The sequence below is a fragment of the Ambystoma mexicanum genome, chromosome 11, assembly GCF_040938575.1.
Source record: "Ambystoma mexicanum isolate Mex_15411 chromosome 11, UKY_AmexF1_1, whole genome shotgun sequence".
In the NCBI taxonomy this organism is placed as follows: domain Eukaryota; kingdom Metazoa; phylum Chordata; class Amphibia; order Caudata; family Ambystomatidae; genus Ambystoma; species Ambystoma mexicanum.
Genome location: NC_090934.1, coordinates 180851503 through 180865038, shown reverse-complemented (window position 1 = coordinate 180865038; position 13536 = coordinate 180851503). Strand labels below are relative to the sequence as shown.

The following is a 13536-nucleotide window of genomic DNA, read 5'->3' as shown; positions in this document are numbered from 1 at the left end:
CCTGTATTATTGCCAAAGTAGTCCAAAGTAGCTCTGTTATCACCCCTGCCCCATGTAAATTGCCCAGGACGATCTCCCCATGTTCTACCATTCAGTAATGTAAGCTCCCATTCCCTCAGGAAGTGCACCCAGTGTTACAGAAAGTTAGCAGCAGATGAGGTGTATCATCTCAAATGTGTAGGCAATATTCTGGGAAGTGGCACACTCTTGCTTATCCAAACAGCGGGCATTCAAATCTGCATGAAAAAGGATTATCTGTGGAGTCTAGAGCAGAATATATAGGTATACAATCAGCAAGTTACAGCTCTCCTCCCCTACTGCTCCTAGTAGTAGGCAGTTCAATACAGCGTGATTCTATGGATTGGCTCACCCCAATTATTAGTCCCCTGTATGGTCTCCCCTTATTAGCCACTACTTGATAAAGGTGGTAACCATCAAAATGTATTGTAGATTCAAGCCAAGTTTCTTGGCCAAGGAACACAACATTTTCCAAGCAGGGGTACAGATCCATCTTTGTTTAAGAGGTGACTGTAGCCGCTCATATTCCAACTAGCTATATTATAAGTTAATTTACCTCTGCCCCACTGATCCTGTGAGTGACCTTAATCCTGGGCCGCAGGTACCCAGCATATCGACTCACTCCCATCTGTGAAGTTGTCATACAACGGGGGGCTATTGGGAGCACACCAAGATTTCTAACTGAGCACAGGGGGACCGGGTCGGAAGTCCTGATCATACATGGAGCACGATGGTCAGAATTATCATTCACCATCTTCGTAGGGTGCTCACAGCAAACCATGAATTTAAGTTCCAATTTTAGCAGTGTGCCAGCACATGTACGCAGTAGTGATACCACCACGGGTGAAACAAATTTAATTAAAGTCCAGTTTGTAGGGAGCTTGATGGTTAACATATCTCGACTACTAATCATAGACAGCCGAGGAATATTCTTCCACATCTCTAATAAAACAAATTTTGAGAAAGGGACTAGTCTTGTTGGGGTACAATTGTTCTATATTCACCAAAGAACCCCACTTTGACATTATGTAAGTACTTAAATACTTCTGCAACACATTCTTCGGGCTGAAAGGAATTCTGAGCATGAAAAACTATTTTAGTAGCACCGCCGGGGATAGTCTTGACAAGCATCCTTCCCGTAGTTTGGGCTTGTCTGTGATGATTACGCCACTATCCACTCCCCTGTATGTTGGGCTACCGTTGTTACAATGGTTCAAGCAGTGTTCGGGATTTCTCAAGTCACCATTACAAGCCTCCAAGTTGCACGATTATGGCCAGAGTTAAAAGAAAGCAAATTCTTGGTCGGTGGGCACAATGGAATAGGACAAATCCATTTGTCCAATGTCCCTCTTAGGGATACTTGTGTCACCGTCCTGTCACCCTGGGCCTTAGTAAATGTAGTTAGCCGTTGCTGGGCGGGCGGTACTCTGCTCCCAGACCGTTGGGGCGGCAATGAGCTAATAGCTATGTCTGAAGAAAATACTTGTTTTATGTGTTTGCGTGTGATAACATTTTGCCCACTTCTGCTTTTCCTTGTTTTGCTTAGGAGTGGTGCTCTTTTAATCATAGATAACTCGTTGCAAAAGGCTTTCAACGCATCGTCTTCATTGCAGGCGGCAATATTTGCAGAATCTTGCAAAGTAATTAAAGAACCTGAAGATGTTAAAACAATCCACCGGAGTGTCTAATATAACAGTGGGGCAGTCCACCAAGTTTGCCTTTCCTTGTGTTTGTTGAGCCCTATTCACATCTAACTTTTGGCTTTCAATCGCCTTATTTCCTTCAGTATTTTCATGTGATTGAATAAAATATCAGTGTTATCCAGTATGATGTCCACAATGTTCGCCATTATGTTCTTTAGTTCATGCTGTTCTGCGGCCATATCAGTACAAAGTGTAACTAGTGTGTCAATTTTTGATAGAATAGTATTCACCAAAGGGTACAAAGATACAACACCTGCAGTACAGTCATTTTATGTAGGGTGGAATGGAGTTCTTCACTATAACTTTTGTCTCCCGATGTCTCCGTAATGGAGACCAGAGCTTCCAAATTGGGGCTACTTGAAAGCTTTGTCCCTATAATGTTGTCATAATTGGCTGAAATGGGTCCTAGTGAATTATGTTTCAGGTTTAAGCATAAATTGAGCAGTGAACCAATATTTTCTATACCCAGAGATGGACTTGTGAAGTGATTAGCAAAGTCTTCAACGGTAGCGGCGTGAGTGGGTAATTCAACTGCATGTCTTGGGCTGTAGTGCCAAAGGTGAATGTGCAGTGGTTGAATTATCTTTTTTCTTTCATTGTATTTGGTGCATCATTTAAGGCAAGTATACGGTTGACTGAACTCCGTAAACATTTTTCCGCCTTTGCAGCTCCTCTGTAGAGACCAAGTCTTCGCTAGATTTTTGTTTCATATTAACAGAAATGGTCAAAGTAGCACACCGAGCGATAACAAATGCAGTGTAATGGGGGGAATCGGAGCAGGGAAGATTTAACAGAGCAGTATTTTAAACTTTGGGTGGCCAAGCAAATGTACCACTTCTGGCCCAGACAGCCCTAGATGGCAAACTCAGATCCGAGAAGGAGGGAATGGAGTTGGAAATGTCTTGATCGATCACCACATCGCTCTAAATATCCATTTACTTGATTACACCCTCACTTCTCACCCTGATGCGCAGACATCACACATTGGGGCACTCCCTGAGAGTGCGCGGCCCGCAGCTCTTATCCGCTTCCTGCCGGCGGGGGCTAGACTTGGACGTAGCAGCCAATGAAATGAATAAAGTTTCTTCCCTTCAACGAATGATGTTTTTTTTCCTTCGCTTCACTGTATTGCGTGCTAACTAGAGGGGGGTAGCAGGGTAAGGAACAGTAAAACACCACCACAGTAGAGAAAAACAGTAGCAGGACCGACAGCAGACAGCACTTGTTGAGGCACTCCATTGAATTAGTCATCACAACTATTTCACTCTTCACCATACTGCTCACTGTATACCGAACAGCTGAATTTTACTCTTTTTTTTATTTTTTTATGCATTTAGTTTATATTCAGTCATGAACAAACTTTTGCATATAAAACAAAAAACGATTTAAAAGGAAACATTGTAAAAGGTAGTTAATTAAACACAACATATAATAAACAAATGCAAATATATTAACATTCATAGTTCAACTTCTAATATGTACATGCTGTGCCTTTTATCCTATGCAGATCAATTCAGTGGTTTATCTAATCACATTCTATAATTCATCTAATCAGTCACCATATGCCTTATATATAAGGCCGCAGCATTATATACTACCGATTACGCCCCTATCAAATCTGACCAAAATTGATCCCTGGATATGAACTCTGTAGAAGTACCAATACCCCCATATCCTATAATATACAGGGGTTTCAGTGCAGTACATCAAGTTAACAAGTGTCTACTTGTTTCCACTTCTGTAGAGCAATGCCTACACATTACATCTTGTTCCTTTTGGGCTGCTGTGTTCCACTTATCCGTATATTCTTTTGTGCACAAGATGTTAAATCTTAATTGCATCGTAAACCTCCTAAGTGATGGATTTGACCATTTTGTTAAGCAAAGTTTAGGTTTATCAATTTTTAAAACCTTGATGTGAGTACTCTTTGCATCTAGGGAGCTTACTCAGATAGTACAGATCCACCGTCATATCCCTGTCTCGTGCTTTTTTAATGACAGACACAATATCTGGTCGTTTGCATGTTGCATCCAATTTAAGACCCAAAGTGCTCAGGTACTCTTCTGTAAAGCTGCTCAGCTCCTTCATGTAAACGTTGGAACTGCTGCCTTTTTTCTCTTTTCCCACTAGCTGTAAAAGCTGGTTTGCTCCAGCTGCCCTTTTATCCATTTTTAAGTACAGGAGAGTTTTTCTAATAGCCTAGCTTGTAAATCAAGGCTGTAATCCATACTCCACGTGAAGTGCTTCGACCGGAACTCCCCTAGGCATATTCAGAAATGAAGTAGGAGCAAGAAGAGAATTGGAAGCAGCCCTCACTACCCCTTCTGATCAGGAGACTCTACAGGCTCCCTAGTACTTCACTTCAACAGACCATTGACTGCTTTGATCTACAAATACCTCCTGAAGCATCCAGCTAAACCACATTACTGTGACCCAACATTCATCCGAGAAACAGTTCTCGCCAACCGCCTAACATCCTTGCATGCGTTTACCCCAACAGCCAATAAACCAACCATAAGACTCGACCCGCAAGAAACAATATCTCTCACTCCTTCACTAGACAACCCTGCACCATCCATCACAACCATTTAGCAGAACCTAAGACGTGCCAGATCCAAAGAAGAACCGGCTAAGCATCTTTGAATCTGAAAGACTTATCGAGTCCTGGGGAAACTAACAATACCAACTTTGAACAACCCACGCAGCCGAACCCACCCAGAACCCACCCAGAAATGACAGGCACAAGATGTCTCCTGATTGATGCATTTTCTGTCTCTGGGCACTTCGCTGACATGTTTGCCCTTAGCTTCGAAGACCAGATGGACTTGCTCTTCATCACAGAAACTTGGCTCTCAAATGCTCAGTCCTCAGTTATCCATGGGAGTATCCCACCAGGCTTCAAGATCTGTGCTAATTGCAACAGTAGGAGAGGAGATGACATAGCTCTGGTGCACAGAAACTCCTTCATAGTCTCAACACCCTCCATTGACACCATCCCAGACTATGAAATTCTAACTCTGACCTACTCCATCTCTCCCATGGCAACACTAAGCTTCCTCCTAATCTACAGACCTTCCTACTACAGCCCTCACTTTACTGACAAACTCGCTGCTGCCATCCTGTGCGTAGATCGCCAACTACTAAAGACTAAAAACTGTGCACCAAAATCCTGGGCTACTTCACAACAATATTTTCCAACACTTAGTTTATTCTGACACTACCATCTGGGGAAAGCAATCTGGCTCATGAAATCGCTACTGTGTGACACTGGTCCCTGCACCTTTTACATCAGAGAAATCTAGCACCAAATGTCGGGAAATGAGAACTGTCAGGTCTGAGTAATAGTGAGTAGGTATGGATGGAGGAGTTTGTTTTTAAAAAAGGGATCTTGGTTCTGAATATAGGTTGTATGGATAATTATCAGATTTGTGTGATGTGGTTTTTAAATACATTTTAATTTATTGATCTTAACAACCATTCTTGAGAGTGAGGGCTCCCCAAGCCAACATGGTGGAGGTGGTGCTGTTTTCTGATTGGAGGGCTCAGGAACTTCAGACCCCTGCCAGAGTTCTAAACTGCCTTTCATTGTTCACCTTCAAGAGGGAAGGTCCTGTCTACATTAAGTTCCTGTTGCAAGGCCTCTGTGAGAAGTTCAGGCTGAGAGCCAGCAGTTCACATCTGCGAGGGACAAGCTCAGCTGGACATTTGGTGGGATGCTGTGTTTTTTGAAACAGGAGAATAGTTATTTTTACCAGAAGTTCTGTTTAATCTTAGGTGCTTAGTTAGTTAGGTATTTAGGTCATTTTTTGAGTCTTTTGGGAACTAACCTGCTCAAGTTCATCAGACTGCAGTTCTAATTCAAAAATCGTTTTCTCAAGAGACTATTATCGTCAGTGAAAATCCTCTGGTTGTTAATGAAGATTTAAAAAATGTGTAAACCTTGAGACTCCTGCTGGCATATCTCTGCATTAATCAGAGTGCAGTTTTTGGGACGTTTCGATTCCTTAGTCGCAGGGAATTAGTGTCTCTTTTTGAGCAGAGGTCATTGCGCAGTAGCACTTGAGTAGCGAACATTACTGCCTTTCATATTGCGCGGATCACGCATGCGCGTGGGAGTAGGATCTGAAGATAATCTTCCCCACGACGCGCTCTCGATCTGCGCTCCCGATCAGCTTCTCAATGTTCCCAAATTGGAGCGTGAGTGCGTACGAAGGTCAAGGAATGAAATCCTTTCTGCAAAGCAAATCGCTTGAATTTTTGGGGTTTCTGATGTACGCGTATGAGCACAAGCTTGTTGGAACACGTGCGCATGCGCTCAGGAGGAACTGACAAAAAATAGGTACAGCGCGCCTGCGTGTACGAACGCTATGACGGATTCACATACAGGTTTAATGCTGCCCTTTTTGAGGATGGTTCACAACAAGATCTAATGTAGAATAATCAGTGCTGTGGAACAAAGTACTAGTTGTTAATTCTTCCTGGTTTTTTGAAACATTGCTTGCCAAGTCTTTATTGTAAAGAATATTTGCAAGTAGAGAACTCAAACTATGAAACTCTTTCCTGCCTGAGAGGTAATTTACATTTCCTTCAATTGGAATTACAAAGTCAAATCCTCTAGCAAAACAAGGAATCTGAACTTTACAACCTCCAAGTCATAAAAGGAGGTTAGGCAGGTATAGGTCTAGTATTGTTGCCTGATATTAAAGATGTGAAGAGTTAGGAGTGTTATGTTCTCTATTAACCTTAATTTTCCCTTCTGCAGATTGCAGCTGTCCAGGAGTAGGTGTCTGCCGTTTTCTATTTTATCCACTTTCCCCTTTCTCTTGGGAGTGTTAGCTCTCCAACTGGGTATCAGATCAGTTGTAGATCTAACGTTCTTGAGGGATCTGTGGGGCTCAGCATCTTCCACGGACTCGGCAGACAGGGCCGAACAACAACACCCTCATCCGCCCCCTCATCCTTCAACTAACTCCTCACTGCTAAAATGTTGCATCCTTGCACCTCCTCCGCTCCAACAGATGACCTCCTAGGTCTAGTGTATTTAATAGATTCAGACTCTATCCATCTTATACCCATATGGCTAACCACCCTGATCGGTATGAACCACAAACCTATAGATTTTCATATCAACTCATAGGGAACCAGTACTTCCGACCTGCATCCATCAACAGCAAAGGTTTCTGCATCTGCCTTCCCGCTATCTGACTAATACACCCTGCCCTCCTTTCTTACAGAGCCTTGTACAGCGAGGCCAGCGTTATTTGGTAGATAGTCGCTGTACAAGGCCACTTTACGTACATTTAAATGCCTTGATATTCAGGATACATTGCTATCTGGATTGAAGCAGTCTTTGGTTGATTTAAGATTGAACATACTTTATTTTCTGGCCCACTCATAGCTCCTGAAAACCCGCTCTGCCAGCTTTCTGAGTTTGTTCGAAGCTAATAAATCAGTGCTGTGGATGATGCCAAAGAATATTTTACACCTTTGTTATAAACTGCATGTTTCCTAGTGCAGAATCAGAGTTCTTATTACTTTCTATATAGAAATTTCAACACTTAAATGGTATTTATCATGAATGTACTTTTGCAGTTGATGCATTTTTTTCATATCTTTTCAGAATGAAAGCTATACATGTCTTGTGTATTTGCATATATTTGCAATTCTGTTGTCCACCCTATGCCGCTCAAAATTGGCCCTACTAGTGGCAATTCTGAAAATTGTGTGTTGCTTGGGTAAAAAATACAATACAATATTGGCATAGTAGGGTGCTTCCAACTGAGGCGGCTCCAGAAAGTGTCTGCAGGTGTCCGCAGGGGACGCCATTTGAAGCCAGTGACCAGCCGTCAACAAACGACAACCACCAAAGTGTGGCATGGGTGGGGAGTAGAGCAATTACTCTACTCCAAAAAACCCAGCCACTCTACATTACCCTACCTCGGAACTGTGACTACCAGCATGTGCCACATTTAGATAAATATTTGTTAATGTTAGCCTCTATCGTCTAAGTTCATACTATTGTGAACACTATCCTGTATCGCATCTAGATAGGACTGTGAATGATGGCAAGTGCAACACCTACACGGAACTGTTAATATTGGTATGTGCCACACTTAGACACAATGGAGAATAGAATATGCCACACTTAGTCAGAATTGTGGACACTAGCCTACGCTGCACCTAGATAAGACTATGAATGTAAGCATGTACCAACATTTTGAAAATTAGTATGTGCCACACCTGGACAGAATTGTTAACATTAGCCCGCATCACATCCACACTACAGGACTCTTGTCTGGGTTTTGCCTCCATCTCGTTCTATTATGAGTTTAGTCTTGTACTCAAATTGCACTGCTAGGTGTTGGCCTCTTTCCCACTATGCAGAATCTCGAATCTAGGTGTAGCCTCCATCTCTGCTCAATATATGCAGACACCTGCTACATCATGAAAGCTAGGCCCACTGGTATAGGCCTCTCAGTTCTAGACCTAGTCGTATATTGCCCCAGCCGAGCAATCTTGCAGCCTATGGTACGGATTTCTCCCACCATTAGCGTGGACACAGGCCACACAGGCACGGCAAAGCATCCATGCACAATAGAATAAGGTTACGGCTAAGCACATCTGGCCTAGTGCACACATAGCCATCCAGACTGTAACACCTGACGTACCTAAACACCTCTGCCACTAGCATACAGCGACCACCACACGAAAGTAATTTGGTATAGCTGGCCTCACATAGACCCTCTCAACAATAGGATTCTATCTCTAACCCTCAACAGCACCCACCCATGTGTCTGACCTCTCATGGGCTGCTTAGTCGAGCTTTGCTAGCCATCCAAGTCCTAGAATGGCAACATGCACACACGCATCACCTAAGCTAAACCCACTAGAACTTTTCAACCACATTGACTACGGTCACCAAGGGTGTTTAACCAAGGAAAACGCGCATTGAGGCCACACAAGTGGGGAAAGAGCGCTATATAAATAACCAAATACAATACAATATAAAAAATAATGTTCCTAATCTGTTAAAACCATTTTCATATCGCATAGTAATTAGTTTCAAATTTTTGAATTGGTTTGAGCTGAAGTCTATTTCGCATAACATCCAGGAGTATTGGCTGTTTTCATGTAATCTGTAGTGTTTAACATGAAAATGTTGATAACCCTCATCAGCTTTTTTTAGTGGTCGTAATTGCAGCTTTGATAAATCTAGTAAGTGCTTCTTTCTCTTGATAACTCATTGTATCTGACTTTGTTTTTAAAATCTTGTATATAGTTCCGTGGTAACAGATGACCTATACAGCTAGTACAGAAATGCAATGTTTGACTTTGGTTGCAGTGTCAAAGGTCTGGAGACGTTAGACAATGGGGGGTCATTACGAGGTTAGAGGTAAGGGATAAACGATGCCGGTAAAGGATTACCGGCATCGTTTACCGCTCCGGCCCATTACGACCCACCAACCCGCTATTAGCGGCACCGTAACTAACGGTGCCTCAAATATGGGCGCGGGCACGCGACCACGCGACCACGCGACCCTTCATGCCAGAAATACAGGCCTGGCGTAAACATGAGGCCATCACAAGGCAGGCGGACATGCAAATAACGGCCTACTGAAGCCCGAAAAGTACCTTACCGGCATGGAGTAATAAATACCGGCATCGCGGACCACCCGTAAACGGCCATTTGCAGTGTTCCCAACTGCCACAGGTACACACAATCAGCACAGGTGGAAGCAATATAAACTGGGCCAGCACAAAAGGAGCACATCCCAGCGCTTCCCACACCCAGTCACACCAAAATGATTCCAATACTACTAGCAATGCTGGGGCTGGAGGACATGATTGCAGTGGAACTGCTGCAACAACAGGCAGCACAGAGGAGACGCAGGAGGTGGAGGGTGAGGCAGGCCCAGCATGCCCCACCAGTGCAGCCAGTGGTACCACACAGGCATCCCCCAATCCCTCGCATCCGAGCCAGTCCATTCAACCTAACCCCTGAGCAGATCCACACCCTGCACTGTCTGGACCGGGACACCATCGCCACCATTGTGGACATGATACATGACGACATCGTCAGCCTGATTGAAATACTCACCGCCATCCCACCTCTACTGAAGGTAGTGTCTGTGCTCCGTTTCCTGGCCACAGGCACCTACCAGCACACAGTGGGGCACATGCATGCATATCATAACCATTATTCTCACGTATGCTGAACCAAGTGCTCGAGGCCCTCCTGAAGCACGCAGGCGACCACATTTACCTACCACGGACAGCCCAGGAGATCTCCAACACCAAAGTTGGTTTCCATTCACTGTCCGGCATCCCTGGTTGCATTGGCGCCATTGACTGCACCCATGTCGAATTGGTGGTCCCGCATGCCATGGAGGTAGTGTACCGCAACCGTAAGTTATACCACTCCATCAACGTGCAAATGGTATGTGACTCAAACAAGATATCACACATTGTTGTGCCCGATTTCTTGGATCAACCCATGATTCAATGGTCTTGTGGAACTCCACGATACCACGCTACATGGAGCGACATGCAGGGCAGAGATCCTGGCTTCTCGGTGAGTTGGATGTCAGGCTCATGGTAATGCGATGTGGGTAGGTGATTGGGGGGAGAGATGCATACATCTCCTGGCTGAGATGGGTGGGGGGGAAGATGCATACGTCACCTGGCTGAGAGTACCTGAGAGGATGTCCCATGCTCATACCCCAAAGCAGGCCAGACTTGACCCGACACCTGACCACAAAATGCAAGACGTAAACTGCATTACCACGAAAATGATGCAGTGCAACAACCATTACATAGCCATCAACGTGTACACTGCACATAATCAAACGTAGCCCCCACAGCACAATGCAGCGACAAGCAATTAGGGTGGCCAATGCACAGCACCAAATACCATCATCAAAAAGGACAGGTCTTCATTACTGCATACAAAGGAGCCACATGAGGGTAAAATACATGAACACACCCCTACACCACATTAACCAAAAGGAAGACGAAAGGGCTACTAGACAGTGCTGCGAGGTTCGTCCCCCTTGACACAGCCTACGATCGTTTCAAAACATAAAGAATCTCGCAGCTTCCATATAGGACCCCCTCTTAGGCATTGAAATTCACCAGAGATCGAAAATTACAAACAGTAAACCATAAACACCACTGAGTGGTCTAAATCGGTATAATATTTTATTAAATTGACATATTAAACTGTTCAATTTTCTTACAAAAAATATATTTGTTAAAAAACAATGACTTTCACTAGAAGCCTAAAATCACATTAAGAATCTCAAAGACATTCTCACTCATAATAAAGTGCACAGTGAACCCAAAACACTTGGGAAACATTTTTTTAAAAAAATGGAGATAAACTCTGATACAAACAACTGACTTCATTAACAAGTTGTAAGACCAGAGTAAAAAAGACCCAATTTCATGAAAAAATTGTGTTTTGATACTAAACTCTGCGGGAGTCCCTATTTTACAGAGTACCACCTCTCTATAACAAATACCTGGTTCAGTGAATCCGCCTTAAGTATGATTGGCGGTTCTAAACAGTTAAATATAACTTTAATGTATTAAGATGTTGGCAGTAATACAACATAATCAAAAACCCTACATGTTTCATTCTCAAACAACGATTTATACAATTGCGAGAAATTCATCAGGGGTAGAGCAACAAAACAACAACAAACGTAATAGGTCTTGAAACTCAAAACTTCAGACAATTCAGTTAGGTTTCCTTCACGGTGATTTTCATTTACCTAGGGGGAACAATATGGAAAAAACAGCTATAAGTAAAAGCTATCAATACTATTCAAAGCTCAAAAAACAGCAGGAATTATAGATTATGCCACTGTGAGCTTACCGTCCACGTTATCAGATAAGCTATGAAGAGACGGGTGGATAAAGGTATCTTCTTAGTAGATACAGGTGAATCTAGAACAGACAATACAGCAACGGTTGAGGAAAAAAAAACTCATCACGGGATTCGCAACAAAAAACTTTTGTAATTTTAACCTAAATATTCAAAAAACAGATAAATCATAAAATGAATGAAGGGTCTCTTACAGGCGGAGCGTACTCCGAAAAATGGATAAAAAGATAAATAAATAGAACTCATCACAATCTAAAGTTGGTTATTTAATACCTAGTTCACCTATTCTGAAGTCCACGTGAAAACATTCTGAGACGGTTAAACGTATAACATCTGTTCGACCAAAGCTTGAAGGCCCTCGTAATCAACATCTTCGCATGTAGCAACATTTACCTTGTATTCTAGGCACCTATCCGTTCACTCTCGCCAACTCCAGTGTGTGGGGACTAATACTAGCCCATTGTAAACTTAACCCCGATGGCCTCAAGGACAAGATGGAACAACCACTCGGTGTAGCAAGGCTGTTCAAAGGCCGGATCTATGTTGCATGCGTTACTTGTGTTTACTATTGAATACAATGGCAAACTCCTAAATAAAAAGAAGGAGAAGCGCCATGAGTAGGGCCATTGTAGCAGAAAAGTTGCTGTTAAAGGAATGTCTTATTGACTACTAAATAAAGTGGCAACAAGATGTTGTTTGGCCTCTGTGATCTCTAAGGTAATTAAACTCGATCACCACTTACTTCTTGTCAGTTTGTCAAGCTCGCGAGTGTCTGCTTCCGGGTTACGTATTCTGGCCGTCGTCAGCCGTATTAGCGGATGTGACGTGTTATAAAGGCTCCGCGTTGGAGAATGTGAAACAAGACCACCTGTGTAAGGTATTGCTGGCTGTATCATTAAAGGGGCAACGTCTGTTAGTGAACGCCGAGGAGCCGAGCCCAAACACAAATAACGTCCTGGAGAGAAGTAGGCTCTGGTCTGGAAAATGCGGTGGAAAACTTGCACTATATGTCAATTCAGTACTGCACGGCAAAGCTAGCGAAAACTAGAAAATACGGACCTGGGATTTTAAATGTTATTCCAATCAATGGCTTCGTTTAAACCGATCTCTGTTGTATTGCACAGAAAAATTAGCCAGGTTTCTTTAGTCAATAGTCGTTTCGTAACTGAGTCACCGTCCGAGCCAGCAGCAATATGCAATAACACGGTCCATCTAAGTTCATCTGCTTTATGGTTCATAACAACGAAATGGCCTACCATAGGTGCTGTCATCACTTTATTCTTGATGCAACTCCTATGTTCGGAGATTCTTACTTTCACTTTGCGTTTGGTCATTCCTATGTACATTTTACCACAAGGGCACCAGATTGCATAAACCACATTGCTAGAATTGCAGTTAGTAAAGGTTTTCTGTAACCAAAGTTTTTTAAGGCCGATGTCGACCTGCAATGTTCTGCTGGTAAGTATACAGTTGGTACACTGGCCGCACGGGGCATGGCCCACCGTTTTGGGTAGACCCCACATTTCAGTAACACTCTTTTGTCGGTGTTGATTCAATGGTCTTGTGGAACTCCACGATACCACGCTACATGGAGCGACATGCAGGGCAGAGATCCTGGCTTCTCGGTGAGTTGGATGTCAGGCTCATGGTAATGCGATGTGGGTAGGTGATTGGGGGGAGAGATGCATACATCTCCTGGCTGAGATGGGTGGGGGGGAAGATGCATACGTCACCTGGCTGAGAGTACCTGAGAGGATGTCCCATGCTCATACCCCAAAGCAGGCCAGACTTGACCCGACACCTGACCACAAAATGCAAGACGTAAACTGCATTACCACGAAAATGATGCAGTGCAACAACCATTACATAGCCATCAACGTGTACACTGCACATAATCAAACGTAGCCCCCACAGCACAATGCAGCGACA

The 13536-nt window shown here is 43.5% G+C and overlaps 1 long non-coding RNA gene across 1 annotated transcript; it reads right to left on the bottom strand.

Moving 5' to 3' along the window:
- Positions 1 to 10900: 10900 nt before the first annotated feature.
- LOC138504681 (uncharacterized) lies at positions 10901 to 11669 on the bottom strand. Its single transcript, XR_011279896.1, has 2 exons — positions 11599 to 11669; positions 10901 to 11494 (listed from the first exon to the last, which is right to left on the bottom strand). It is a non-coding gene; the product is annotated as an uncharacterized lncRNA (long non-coding RNA).
- Positions 11670 to 13536: the final 1867 nt, after the last annotated feature.